At 37.8% G+C, this 14,660-nt stretch overlaps 1 protein-coding gene and 1 long non-coding RNA gene across 4 annotated transcripts in view; one reads left to right on the forward strand and one right to left on the reverse strand.

Moving 5' to 3' along the window:
• adamtsl1 (ADAMTS like 1) overlaps nt 1–14,660 on the reverse strand; it is a 104,742-nt gene that overhangs the window by 77,535 nt on the left and 12,547 nt on the right. The window lies entirely within an intron of this gene.
• Nucleotides 5,847–13,967, forward strand: LOC111611005. Its single transcript, XR_002753855.1, has 4 exons — nt 5,847–5,910; nt 8,134–8,351; nt 12,895–13,017; nt 13,135–13,967. It is a non-coding gene; the product is annotated as an uncharacterized LOC111611005 (long non-coding RNA).

The raw sequence follows: 14,660 nt of genomic DNA on the forward strand, positions 1-14,660 counted from the left end.
ATCACTGCAGCTCTGTGAATCTGAACATACGATTTCATCCATTTACTGCAAATTGAGTTTCTGATGAAACATTTTCTTGCAGCCTGTTTATGGTGCGACAGGTTGATAGCATGTTGAATTGTTCTGTTTTTGATCCTTAGTACGTTCGCCATCCAGTGATAAAACTTCCCCTTCCTCTACAGTGGGAAGGTGGAATTACCGTAATATACGGAATCAAAATGAATATCAATCCTGGGAAACATATAGAAATCTCCTTACACTTATCTATTTGGGAAAAGGATTGCTTTGTTGAATAGTAAAAATACATTCCTAAGACTGATTTGGGATCATGAGATTGACATAACTGATAGATTATGAAACTGCTTGGTTTATGAACATAATATAAATTCCTCCCACTAGACACATGGTGTATGTATGAAGAGACAGAGAGTTAAATACAAATCTACTTAATCCCACTTATGCTCTTTGACAGATGCCTGTGTGCATCTGGCAGGGAGTCAGAAAAATGTTTCATCAGCTTCCTTCATCCTCATCTCTGGCTGAACAGAAAGAATTTTAAACTTTGGAGATTATATCGTAATTATTAGGAAAACCTCGTTGGAATTCATGTCAGTATAGGGCAGACCCTGAATTACCTCAAGCCATAAGAATGAAATGTGCATTAGGTAAACATTTGGATCTGGAAGTCTACTGAAGAATCATGAGGAGAGCAAATACTGAGAAGTTGGATTTATTATATGTTAGATATTGTTGCAGAACTGTTTGTAGAAACTTTTCCAATCATTAATGTTTATGCCAAGTAAACCACAGCGCCCTCCATGTCTGTTTACATCCCTGGTAAAAATGGTTGAAAAGCCTTCTATTGAAATGCATGATTTCACACTGAATCATTTAGAAAAGAGTAATATTTCATCTATGTAAGTGGAAAAAAAATCACAGGTTTTTATGAAGTCACTATTGCCACAAATATTGGAAAACCTGCTGTCAACAGAAAGGCACTTTTTCCAGTCTTCTCCTTTAACATCTAATGGACTTGGAGCATTCAGAGAGGATCTTTGACTATTACTCTTCGCACATTGTCTCCAGATAATAATGTCTGTGTTGATTTTACATTTTTGGTTCTGCTTTGGATCATTATCCTGTTGAAAGATTCAATAATTGCCAATATTTACTTTTGCGCTTGGAACCAGATGTAGGAAAAGTTCCCAAAAATGTATTCAAATAAGAGTGGCACTACTTAAAGGAGTTATTTTTGCTCAAGTAAATGTAAAAAGTAGACATTTAGGAAATCACTTGATTTAAAAAAAATATTGACAGAAAAGCTACATAAGAATTGAATAACTAATCAGAATATCTGATTTAATATTCAAAAACAATGTCAGACAAAAATCTAGTCGTGCAAATTTTGGTATTTTAAAGACTAAATTGAAGAAATTAATGCAAGTAATTAACAATTACAAAATAATGAAACCAAACACTTTCCAAATCAAATTTTGACAACATAAAACGTATAACAGAAATTTAGCAATACCTCCAGTGACACCATCTGCTTTTATGTTATGTATATAAATGCTTCAATATGCTCAGCATATAGAAAATAACACTAGAACCACAAAGCTTGTGCACAAACCGGAAGTCTCACTTCAACATAAACTGCAGCTGTTTGTATCTGGTGCATTTTTGGTTTAAAATATGTTTGTTCTTCATTCACTAAAGTTACTCAGGGTGGGTAGAGTATTCTGAAATTTTAATTACGTAAGTAAGAGCAGCACTACTTTATAATACAATTACTCAAGTAAAAGTAAAAAGTATGGTGTGGTAAAACTGCTCTGAAATGGGGGGTTTTCTTCTAAAAAAGGGTACATGTCAGTCACAGCAAGAATCAGAAACACCAAAGTGGTCTATGATCAAGCAATCAGCCTGATGTGACAGCTTAATGTTGTCCATACATTGTCTTGTCAGACTGGACAGATTCCATGGGGTGCAATTATCTCTGATGAGTGACGGACAATGGAGCAAAGAAATGCAAGAGGAGCCTTGCTCCGATAAATGACAGTTTCAAGAAAACGGGAAAATGACTGTTGAGGCTAGACAGCTGATGCTTACACAAGTGGATGGAAAACTCGCGACAACAATGGAGCGGCAAGAAAATTACTCAAACATCCCCATCATACCAGCGTAACTGCTGACAGGATGGAGTTGGATTGATGAATGACACCTGGGATGCATCCCAAATCTTGTATTTAAGGAAAGAGGGTGTTTAGCAGAGATATGCAGGTGATGGGATGTCTGCACATTATGTGGCCCACATTCTTTTAGTGTTTAAGAGTCAGATCAGATGCACCATTTGAAGTCTTAAACATGGTGCTTGAGAAATATCTAATGACACGCATGAGTTTAAAATGGGGGCACATTTTCTTTCCTGCTCATTTCAAAACCAGCCAATGTTTATGCTGCTTATGCAAGTCTGCCATCTTCTTTCTTGGTAACATCTGATATTCATGGCTAAGTTCATTGAACATGGACAAACAACAAGGCGTATCACCACATTTTAGCTGCAGTAACAGCAAAAAAAAACCTGCAGCAAACGTACAGTATGTCTTCGGCTCTGTGTGGGTGTCTCGTGAAAATCAGCTGGCTTTGAAGGGAGAGCAAAGAGTGGCCTCATTTATCAAGCACATTGTTTAGTTTGAAGAAAAGATAAAGTTTTGATTTTGTTTTTAGAGCAAGAAAAAAAAGATTCACTCCATGAACATCCTGCAACACTGGTGAGTTTCTTATAGTACGTCAGTCCTCTGTTTTAAAAACAAACAAGGTGTGTTGTTTTTAGAGCTGCCATTGTATTCAAAGAAAAAAATGTCTGCTTTGCAATAAAAAGAACTGGTTTGTAAGTTTTCAAAATATGGTGAATGTTTCAAGTTAGGTGACGAAAAATGGAGGATGCAGTTATAATGTTCTGTAGCGTTTTGTTGCAAACCATAGCAACAGAAGCGCCATGCATGAACATCAGATGAGACAACACCCACCCAGAAGGGCACGCACTGCCCATCTGGTACATTTTAAACTCAACTGGTGTTTAAGAAAATAATTAATACAGACTTTGTGCGACCGACTTTATACATTTTACTAATTCCCATTTAAACGCCATATATTGTAGATCAAATGACGAACTGTAAGACATTTTTAAGCTACATTGAAATGATGCTGAGTAAAGGGATTAACAGAAGCAGTCAGGATTTTTTTTCTTCATTTTTAATTTGCAGTTGCACACATAACTAAACTGAGTGCTATTTTTGTTCATTTCAATGTCACCATAAATTTACATTCTGAATTAGGGCTGCACAATATCAAGAAAACGTGGTATACAATAAAGTATATGAATGTCTCAATTCTACATGTAAATGTGAAAATCTATTGTGGAGAAAAAAAACTCAAATAGAAAAAGATTATCCTTTTTTGGAGGAAAATTGGTCGCTAAAATAAACAAACCAAAAATCTGTTACTAAATGATTTGCTACAAAGCCTTAATGGTGTTGCATCTGATTCTTTTCAGATTGTGACATTAGAGTAACCGCAAGGTACATTTAAGATGTGCAGATAATTAAAGAAGTGTGAACACATGTGAAAAAAAAAAAAAAGTTTGGCTGAGTGTCAAGGCTGAAGCCATAAAGAGAAAAATGTCGCCCCAAGCCTGCAGCACAAAACCCGACTCAACATGATAACAACAAGCCTTGTCTTTTCTTTTGTTTGTTATTTTTGCAACTTGGAAAAACACTAATATTTCACTTTTCATAGTGGAGATGCAGAAGAATCTCTTTCCTGTACCCCGATTCCGCATTTTTGCACTTTTCTACCCATACTAGTGTCTGTCAAGCAATAGCTGGGCCTTAAATGATGCATTGCATATGTCATCTGATTAAAACTACAGTGAAGGTTTGCAGGAATAACCTTGAAAGCACATTTATCAACCTCGTTCAGCCCGGCTGCACAGAAAGGAGGGGTTGAAGGTGTGCTGTTGAAACAAGGAAAAGGTTCAAGGCGAGGAAAATAATTGGATTTGGCTCAAGCCAAAGAACAAAGTGCATGTGTGTGTTAAGTGCTGTGGCTGTGTTTGTACAGCTGGCGAGTGTGGCCAGGGTCGTCTCAGCAGGGAGCGGGGTTTTGGCACTGCTGGGCACGGCTACAAGGCGCTAATCTGACGGAGAACACAAGCTTCAGCAGAAAAATGTTTGCCTAAACCCAGAGGAGTGTATCTACAAAGCAGATACAAATGACATTTTTATTTTCACCCGTCGGAGTACTGGGGCGGACTGACCTGGCTCTTGGCTCGATTCAGAGGAAAGCATAAAACAAATTTTTGGTCTTTATCATATCATGCTGGGTTATTAAGTTGTCTCACGGCACTCATTTACAATGTTTGATGGGAGACATCGCTTTCGTCCAAACACATTTATTCGGTTTCTTCAAACTCGCTGCTTTGGATCAGTTTGCGTGAAACATTTTCGCTTTTCAAAGTGATGAACAACCCCTGGTGGCATGAAATCAAGAAGTCTGATGCTCTTTGTTAGCCAACAAATAAAAGGTTTACCTGCCAGGAGGAGCCGGTATAAAATGAGTATGAAGCGCTTCTTCACGCTTTGCACTCTTAATCGTGCAGGGAAATTGATTTGCGGCGCTTGGAATGCAGTGCAAACACATGGAGGCTTCGCATTAATACGTTTCTGACATGCATTCGGAAAACAAAATGGGAATGTTCATCTGGGGAACACAGCTACAGTGTCAGGTTGTTTATTAGTAAAAAATAAAACATTTTCCTTGCTCTTCACAATTCTGCTCCACATTTTCTTGGTTTGTCACGTAAAAATAATAAACTACGAAAGCTTGTAGACGCAACGTCATTAAATGCGAAAAACTTCAAATACTTTTGTAAGGTACTGTATGAAATGTAATAAATTGTCGCATAAATACTCAGGTTTCCTGAATACTTGAGCATCTTTGTTTTGGACAAGCTTAAATATAAAGACGTGGTTCTTCAAACTGGAGACATCCAAGACTTTATAATCCCATTGTGGCCATGAAACAGTACTTTTTCTTTCTTCTGACATTTCGAAAGAGGCTTTCAAAATACACCCCCGTTAGAAATTCCTGACTTACTCTGGCATCTTGGGTTTCGATCTGATAGCTCCTAAACTGTGTCTGCAACCAAATTCTACAATATGTGCTCCTAGCAGCCCTCCTTTTGTCGTCGCCATGCGTAAAAGAGATGGCCTCGTACGCTTCTGGTGTCAGGTTGGCTACAGATATCCCAGTGACACCGAGAGATTTTAGGGCGGCTTATCTAGACTCAGGCAGCCAATGAAAACGTCAGGTACGGCTTTGGGTTAATCTCCAACTGAACCCTCCAGTGTATTTTGGAATGAGGAGCCAAACGCTGCCACAAATCAGTGCACAAGCCAGCGTCTGTTGGCTTGTTTCTCTGTCTGTTCGTTTGGAAGCGAGCTGAAGTCGTAATTAAGGTACAACAATGTTTCATCCGACCCCTGCCAAGAGAACGTGATACCCGAACAAGTTGCGTTTGGCTCAATAAATAGTGATATTGTTACAGGTGACCTCCCAACGTGAACAATGGATATCTCGATTGCAGATCTCCTGGAAATTAAACAGTCTGACCTTGGCTGAGCTGTCTGTTTCTGTTTCCAAGGATTAGAAAACTAACTGGACCTTTGGGATTACCCCCAGTGCCCGTAAATGTGATGCCTCCACCAGGTGGACAGGTAGTGAGCACTCTGTTAATCTTTAAGAGTTAGGTGAGCAGGAAGAGAGGGAATTATGGGTCGCAGAAAGGACAGAGAGGTAACATGCATCAGGAGAGCTTCGACTGAAGAAAACACGATGAAACTTCTTATCACGGTTTGTTTTTCAGTATATATAAAGCCACACTTAATTCCCTTAAAATTGTCTTGATCAATATTTATTCAGGCTTTCTCACTAAGTTTTTCTATAATATTTTCAACAAATCCTGTTCTTAAAACTGATCAGGACAAAGTTTATTTCAAAATGTGACTACAATGAGAAGCAAAGGAGTGTCTGGCCAGACGTTATATTCGATTTGCCTGTGAAATTGGAAACCAGGGGTGTGGATGTTAAACTGCAGCTGCATGTAGGAAAACTAGAGGAACATGCTAATTGTTATGGTGCAAGTAAGTACAAACCAAAACAATCAATTGCCCTCCGTTGTATGGATCTCAATACAACATTTCAAATAGACAGGAAAGACATAAATCTTAATTATGTTATTTAAGATTTATATATTGCTTTTTCATGCCTCTGATCAATCAGAGCAGCATCAGAGCCAACGACTCTAATAGACTAGACAAAATCATCAGGAAAGCTGGCTCTGTACTGGGACTAAGGCTGGAGTCCCTGGAAACTGTGGTGGAGAGGAGGACACTGAAGAAGGTTCTGTCTATTATGGACAATAAACAGCACCCTCTCCACCACATAGTGGACAGACAGCGGAGCACCTTCTCACATAGGCTGCTCCAGCTCCGCTGTCGTAGGGACAGATACAGGAAATCCTTCCTGCCACATGCCATCTCACTGTACAATAGAAGCTAAGTCACTGTTCTGCACTAATCAGTCCAATTTTGCACAACTGCACTGTGGCACACTTGCTGTACATATATTTACATATACATACTGTATCTGCATTTTTTGAATCTTTGCTAGGTCTGCTCTATGCTGCTTTTTATATTGACAGCATGTTATATTTTATTTTTATTTTTATTTTGTCTACAATTGCTACTCAGTGGTGGTTGTTGTGTGTCTTGTCTCTATGCTGCTGTAACTGCGAAATAATTTCCCTGCTGGGATGAATAAAGTAATTCTATTCTATTCTAATTTCTATAAACAGATACCTGAAATGACCTTATTTTTAAAAAAATACAACACTAACATACAGTTCATATTAAGCATATATATTCAAGTATTAACAGACTGTCCATTGAACTGTAACACTTATATAGTGCAGCTATCAGAAAATTTGATCCAATGTTATTTGAGAAATTTCTACGCTTCTTTTTTCCAAACTTCCTTTTGAGAAGTAAGCAACAGGGCCAGGAGAAGGACAACACTGCAACCATTAAGCAGTTGGCTGAGTATGACAGATAAAGTACGATGAACGTCTCATGTTCATCGCAGCCTTATGACAACAGCTGGGTGTGCCTGATATTACTGAAACCCAAGTTTCAGTAATATCATGGATCTGCCCCGACTCACTTGCGTCACTCAGATAACCGAGGCTAACAAGTTCACTCAGGGTCTGTGAGTCAAGCTAGCTGGCTGCTGATGATCAGCGGCGCTCCTCAGCTATTTCTGGAAGAGCAAACTTCCTGATTTACCCAAGTAAGACCGATGGACAAACTGAGGCCACAGAGTCACAGCTGTAAGGCGGTTTCAATGTCAAATGTACAAGGTTAAAAGATGATGATAGTGGAGAAAACGGACAAAATCTGAATAAAAACGTCAGATATTTTTACTGAGCCCCGGCTTGGAATAAATATCAGAAAATGTGTATGGAGAAATAGAAGGATGGATGGACGTACAGACAGGTTGATTTAGGGATGGATGGACAAATGTATGGAAAAAGTACACATGTTGGTGGACAATTGGACAGATGGACGGGCTGAACATTAGAACAATGAGCCACAGAGAATAATCTAGAAACGAGATATTTTACATACATACTGATAAATACAGAGGAACATTTTAAATTCCATACTGCTCTACACTGAATGAGAGCTCAGTAATAAATGTATTTGTTTTGTCCGGACTCTGCAGCAAGCTTATTACAGTGGAAAGAAAAATAACTCTTAGGATTTTAAGTTTTCCATCATGGTCAAAAACGCCAAAACAATGTACTTCGCTTCTTGTTTCTACAGCTGAAAATGCTCAAATAAGTATTTTTTTAAAAGTTACCATCTGCCCTTCAATGCATGTTACAGATGCAAGTTGCAAAAAGCGTACAATAATGGAATTTATCACATTTTTAGCCATTCTTAAATTCAACTCTGTGATTAGAAAGCAAGCTTTTCCGTGCTTGCAGCAATAATTCTGTCCTTTTCTATGAAACAGGAACCACGTTCACTGTCACTTTGCAGAGGAACAGGCTGGTCATCTGTTTCCACCTTTTCCCACCGCCACACCAATACTCCGTCTTTTGACATGTGAGGAGGAGCTTGCATGAAAGCTTAGGCGGTTTGGAGTCAGGAAAGGGAAGGAGCAAAGGCCGAACGGCGATGGCGAGTTCTGCAGAGGGAGCAACGGGAGGCAATGAAAGTGAGATTCGTGATGTAAGTGAATCCTTAGAGTGTTTGGGTTTTACAAGAACAGAAAAAGCACCAAATTCTGTTTTACAAATCACTTTAAAGAAAAAAAAATCTGAGAGAAGGATGAACACAAGTTCAGAGTCTCTCAAATGATATCAGCGTTTATGGAGCAGGAATAACCTCTGGTTGCACTGCAGGCTCACATCATTGCACAGATAAAAAGAAAAGTTTAAAGCGACAAGCAAGACGTCATTAAGTTTGAAACCTCATTCTGACTGCTTTACACATCTGCATGCAGCCACAACGACGCTGCCGCCGCCGCAGCTACAGATATGCATAAAACCAACAACTAACAGGCTTTTCAGTCGAGGAGCGTCGCTGCAGGATATTGCAACATTCACTTGGCTGTCTTCAGTCATTACAGAGGTCTGTAAACCTAAATGTTTTCTTAGCATTGCCCAATTCCACATCTGTTGCATAAATTAGCGGCTGGCAAGCTCGGTCAGGTTTTAAGGAAAATATTCCCCTGCAAAAATATTTGTTGTCAGCATGGATTAGGCCACTATAACAACTGCTTTCTGTACTGTAACATTAACTGTGAGAACGTGGCATTGAATATGAGGGAAGAAACTGGCCTTTTTTGCTAGCGCTGGGTAAATTTAATCAACTCCAAAGTTATTAAACTCAAAGTTGGGGTTAAAAAAATAAAGCTGGGGGTCAGGTAGGTTGAGAAGCTGCAATATATTCAGATAAATTGTGCATCTGGTTATGTGGCCAACCAGCTGCACAATTTATTTTTTATCAAAACCTTCTGTAAAAAAGGAAAATAATGTGTTTTTGCAGACTGAAGCAAAGTGCACGGTCTGATTGAAACGCTGAAAATGTTAATAGTGAAATATTTAACCCAATAGTAATACAACCTGCTGTGCCTTCTGACTTGAAAAATGTTCTTCACATTTTGACAGCTAATAATTTAACCAATCATCTAGATTGTGAGCATGTTTTTGCAAACAGAATGTTTGACATTAAAGTTGATAGATACGCAGGAAATAATAAATAGCCTGACTTATTCACATTTTGTCGTGTTACAACCACAGACTTGCATGTGTTTTATAGGACTTATAAATAAACCAAAACAAAGTAATGTACAAATATGAAGGAAGAATGACTAGCAAATTGATTGGTGCATCTCTTTAGACAATATATACAGTACATATATACATAACATTCTGATAATAGCTTTTTTGTTGTTTTGTTTTTTTGCTATGGCAGAATGTGACTCAATGACAGGCTCACATTTTGCAGGAAAAAGTAAGTCACTTCCCTATTTCACACCAGAGGAAGTCCAGCCACATTTTTTATCTCCTTTCAACTTTTCTTTCACGTCACGTTGCATTCGCTGTCCCTAAGAGGAATGAGGTTAAGCAAACAATAAAACAGACAGGCACCGGTTTTCATTTGCCGACATCAATTTTCATTTCATTTTGAGATCTGACCTGCTGATTCTGAGATTGGCCACTTCTGATTTTCTTTTTGTTAACTTTATTATCTGCAAACTTTGCGAGAATGATCAAATGTAACAACTATTGGCCATAAGAGAAGATATGGGCCACAGGCAAGTAATAGTTTGAAATCAAACAGAAAATTAAGGAATTAAAGTTATTTTCTATTTTGCATCAAAGCACTTCCCAAAGCTTAGAGCTTTAATAAACTCAAAACGACGGGGAACGAAGAGTGAATAAAAGTGAGATTTTTTAGTTTTGCTGTCTTCTATAAATAGCAGAAAAACAGATTTTCCAATATTTCACAGACATGTAAACAACTCATCATTTCCAAGTCAAAGTAAAGTCTCAAGTCTGTTACCACTGAAATGGAAAAAAAATCTCATTAAATCCACAACAGTTATCTTCTAACATTTAAATCCCCCTCCAAAAAAACATTAATCTGCTTTATAATATTTTTAGCATTTTTTTTATTGTAATATTTGCCCTTTTAGAAATATTAATAGGCATTTTAGCTTAAAGAAAAATAATGAGATTAATTTAATTTCTGAATTAAAGACAACACTCTCTTTAGTTTTTGTAAATTAAATTATCTGTCTTTATATAGTACATTCCTTCACTTTGCATTTCACTAAATATGGTTTGGAGGATTTCGAGTATAATTCTATATATTCTGTGGCATTTATTGTGATATTGATACAAGTCATGACAAATAAAATGTTTTAAAATATGAAACATTCTTCTGTCTGCAACTCTGGCACTGATTCTGATTCTACAGGGTGGGCCATAAGTTTCCATACATAGGAGAATGTAAAATGTATATTTCTTTTATAACTCAGATACGCAAGAAGATGCATTTGACAAAAGGGCAAAGAATTTTAATTATACTGATGGCTGGATCGGGAAGCACTCAAATGGTTGTATGAAACTTTAACAGAAAACATGGAACGAGCATCACACACGACACTGTGGCAAAACTTATTTGCAAGTTTCAGAAAGCTAGAAATGTTGCAGATCAACCACAAAGTGGTCCAAGAAGGGCAGCGATTGCACAGAGTCCCACAAAAATAAAAACGATTGTCCAATATAAAATGTTTATTATTTCTATGTATGGAAACATATGACCCAGCCTGTATTATAACTCCTTCAGAGTTTAATAGTCACAGAATCCTTGTCCCATATTCACCCGTCTCTATATTTATACTTTTACTATTCATCCACTCTTTCTCAGATCCACCTTGTGTTGATAATTGTATGCACTCCAGTCCTAATTAAGTTTTGTTGACCATCTCTTTGTAAAGAGAACAAAATCAGCTGCACCTAAAAGAGACATGCCGAATGAGATATGACTGGTAGATATGAGATATGACTGATATGACTGATCCTAATTGATGAGCGTAACATTTTACTGACGTAACACGTCTTCAGAAAATTGTTTCAACTTGTGTAAAGTGGAAATAATTAGCCTGCTTTAAGGTGTTGTTCTTTTCCTCTCGTCATTCCATCACAATGACTTTCACCTTCACAACAGCCTTTAACTGCTGCATATATTTGGCGCAGATTGAAGTTCCTCCTGTTCATGTAATGATTTGCCTGTACTAACTGCTTTCTCCTGTGTTGATGGAGCAACTTGTGCAGGAGAGATTCACAGTCATCCACATTCCTGCTGTGACCTCCAGCCAATTAGTGACAGCTCAGGTCATTTTATACTCACTCACACGCACACACACCTTTCATCAGTAATTGGGTGTTGACAGTAGGAAACACACAACGCATAAAAACCCTACTTAAGTCCTTCAGCTTTAAAACATCACTGTTTGCTCTCCGTGTCAATCATAATTAGGCAGCTCACTCCCACATTCCATTATGCCACAGATTTAACAAGAAGCTCAATCAAGTTCATCTCAGGTGTTGGATCAGTATTTTCTGAAAGGTTTAATCATGCCTGTAGCGGAACCGTCAGCTTGATAGGAATGTAATTCCTTGGCGTTAAAAGAGAGGATAATTTATTTCCTGGTTCAAATTAAGCAGTAAACTGAGAGCCACAACAACTCTTTCTTGTTGTGGCTGTGCAGTTATTAAGATTAAACTTCTTTATTAGCAAATATGACAGCAAAATGTTTTTAGTTGTTACGCAATAAGAAAAGAAGACACCAAAACAGAATCCAAATTTGTTGTTCTTGTTTATGTACAAGCTAGCTAACTATGCTGCAGTGCTAATGCTAGCTTAGTATCAGACCTTAAATCTTAAGGACATACAGTACAGACCAAAAGTTTGGACACACTTTCTCATTGAATTCAATGAGAAGGTGTGTCCAAACTTTTGGTCTGTACTGTATGTTGATTGTACTCTTGCCTGGTACAAAAAAGTTTTAGGCCAGGGATAAATTTAAATATTTTTTGTTTCATTGTGTTTTGACTTGTTGTGTTTGGGTCAAAGCAGGCCCAAAGCCCTTCCACTGAGGCTATCAGAGTTAGCGCAGTTTTGAAAAGTGACTTTTAGTAATTCCATTCAACTTGTTACTGTAATGACTGATTAACACAAGATTAAGAATTTAGAGTCAAATATTTGGTTTCAACAGATAAAGTGGCTTCATTTGTCAAATAAAAATATTCTATCCTTACTTAAATTAGTTTTGTCCATCTTGGTTAGTTACAAATTTAGGATTCTAAAGTTATATTATTTTAAAGAGATCGTAAGACAATGACTGTTCAGTTTTGCAGACCAATCCATTTTCCTTCTTTTATGAGACAAATTACTGATACATACATTTAAACAAATCCTTTAGTGCATAATGTCCTTACATTTCCAAGGAGGTTGGACACCGGAGCAACATCTGCTAGCAACAACGAAAGACATTCCTTCTCCAAGTAATGTCTCTTTTTCTTCTTCTCGGTTTTCACCTGAAATTGTAATTTTTGTTTGATTATTCTACAGCATGCTGGTTCTGATATCTTTCATATCAACATGCCAGCTGGTCAACTCAGTCCCAACAGCTCCAGCAATGATGTAGCTCACTCTTATATCAGCTGAATAATTTTTCTGTCTGCTTCTCTGTCATCAGGCAGCCAGGAAGAGCAGCGGGATTAGGACGTTAACGTGTTTCCAACAGGCCAGGTGCACGCGGGGTTGTGTGCGTCCATGTGCCCCCGCTACCCTCACTCAGGATGATGTAATCACTCCAGAGGTATGCCGGGGTGGAATTCCCCAGTGACACTTTGAATGCAACACTAAGGCGAGTGGAGGCACTGAAAACAACTGTGACCTGGGGGTGCATTTTTGTCATAGCAGAAATTTCTCCTAGGGTTCAAACATCAATCGCCCTACAACACACAACGACAGCGGGACTGTATGGGCGGTGTGAAGACGTCGAGATCTGAACCAGGGTCGCTTAGAGTTGGCGGTCAAGTTCACTCTTAGTTCAGAGTTTTGAGTCGATGCCACAACTCAAAACTTAAGGGGTACTGTCAGGGTAAGTCGTGTTGTTGAAAAATATATTCCATGCTTTTATTTGTTCCAGCTTGATTAATAAGTAAAAAATCATTCGCCTGGTTTAACAAGCCATCCTTGGACTATCTGCAGGTTGTACAAAGCAATGCTGTCAAGTTTCTGACGAAGTCACCAAAGTTAAAAAAAGATTTTTTCCTCTCCACTGTCGCTACATGCATACTTGGTATGAGGGATTGCTGTAAAGTCAACAACTCAACGCAAGCAATTTTCTTATGTCTCTACTTCCAGGAGAAGTGAATCCTGCAAGTCAATGACTTGATGCAATCTCCTGGGTTTCAGTCTTTTTCAAACTATAGTCCCCAGACCACTGGTGGTCTGCAGGCGCCCCTAGTGGTCTGTGGGGTACTGGATGTAAAGGGCCATTTATTTGCCGTGATGTGAGCTCAAAGTTGGACGCTACAGCTAGCTTACCAAAGGATAGTCTTGAAAATAATAATGGAAGACTGGCTGAAAACTGAGTCACTCAAGTTTGAGGTTAGGTGGTCTGTGACTGTTTGTTAACTGAGTTAACTGGTTCTCAGCCTGAACAAGTTTTAGAAACACTGCTTTAGATCAAAACATTTTAAACTACTGTACATTAAATAATTAACTAAGCTTACTCTACTGTTTGATAATTAGGATAAATTGGAAAACCTGTGTGATTAACTGGAGATAATTTTTTGTAAAATGCCTAGAGACATTTGTTGTGAATTGGCACGGTATAAATAAACTGAAGTGAATGGTATGTTTTCTTGTATTTCACATTTTAAAGAGTGTCTAAGATTAATGGGCCTATATTTCATATTTGTAACCCAAGGACACAAGAAACAATAGTTTACTAGTTCATAGTTCTCAGACTAGATTAAAGTATGAATAAAATAATTTTGAAAATAATGGAAATGAACAAGATGCCATTAATATGACTTAATATGGAAATTACTTCCCCGCTGAATAAATTTACTCAAATTATAGGTGGGATTTTTTTCAACATTTTTCAGCGAAAAAAGATGAATTTATTTTACATCTTTTGCAACACTACTTTTCCCTCAGAAGAAAAAAAGTTAGATCAGATGCTTCATACCTCATCTCCACAAGTTACTTAGCTTTGATAATGGAGACAGCACAATATCAGCAGGTTTGACTCTTGCCAAACATAACAAAGTTTGATAAAGCTTCCCCTAAAGCCCACTAATCTAATAATTGCAGCTTGTTTGATTAATATTCACAAAGACACAGAAATAAACCACTTTGAGCTGCACTAATTAGCAGATTACTCATATTTAAGATGAGACAGTTATTAATCTTCTTGCCTTAATCTTGGCAAATATAATTTAATAGAAA

Source organism: Xiphophorus maculatus, chromosome 14, assembly GCF_002775205.1.
Source record: "Xiphophorus maculatus strain JP 163 A chromosome 14, X_maculatus-5.0-male, whole genome shotgun sequence".
NCBI classification, from domain to species: Eukaryota; Metazoa; Chordata; class Actinopteri; order Cyprinodontiformes; family Poeciliidae; genus Xiphophorus; species Xiphophorus maculatus.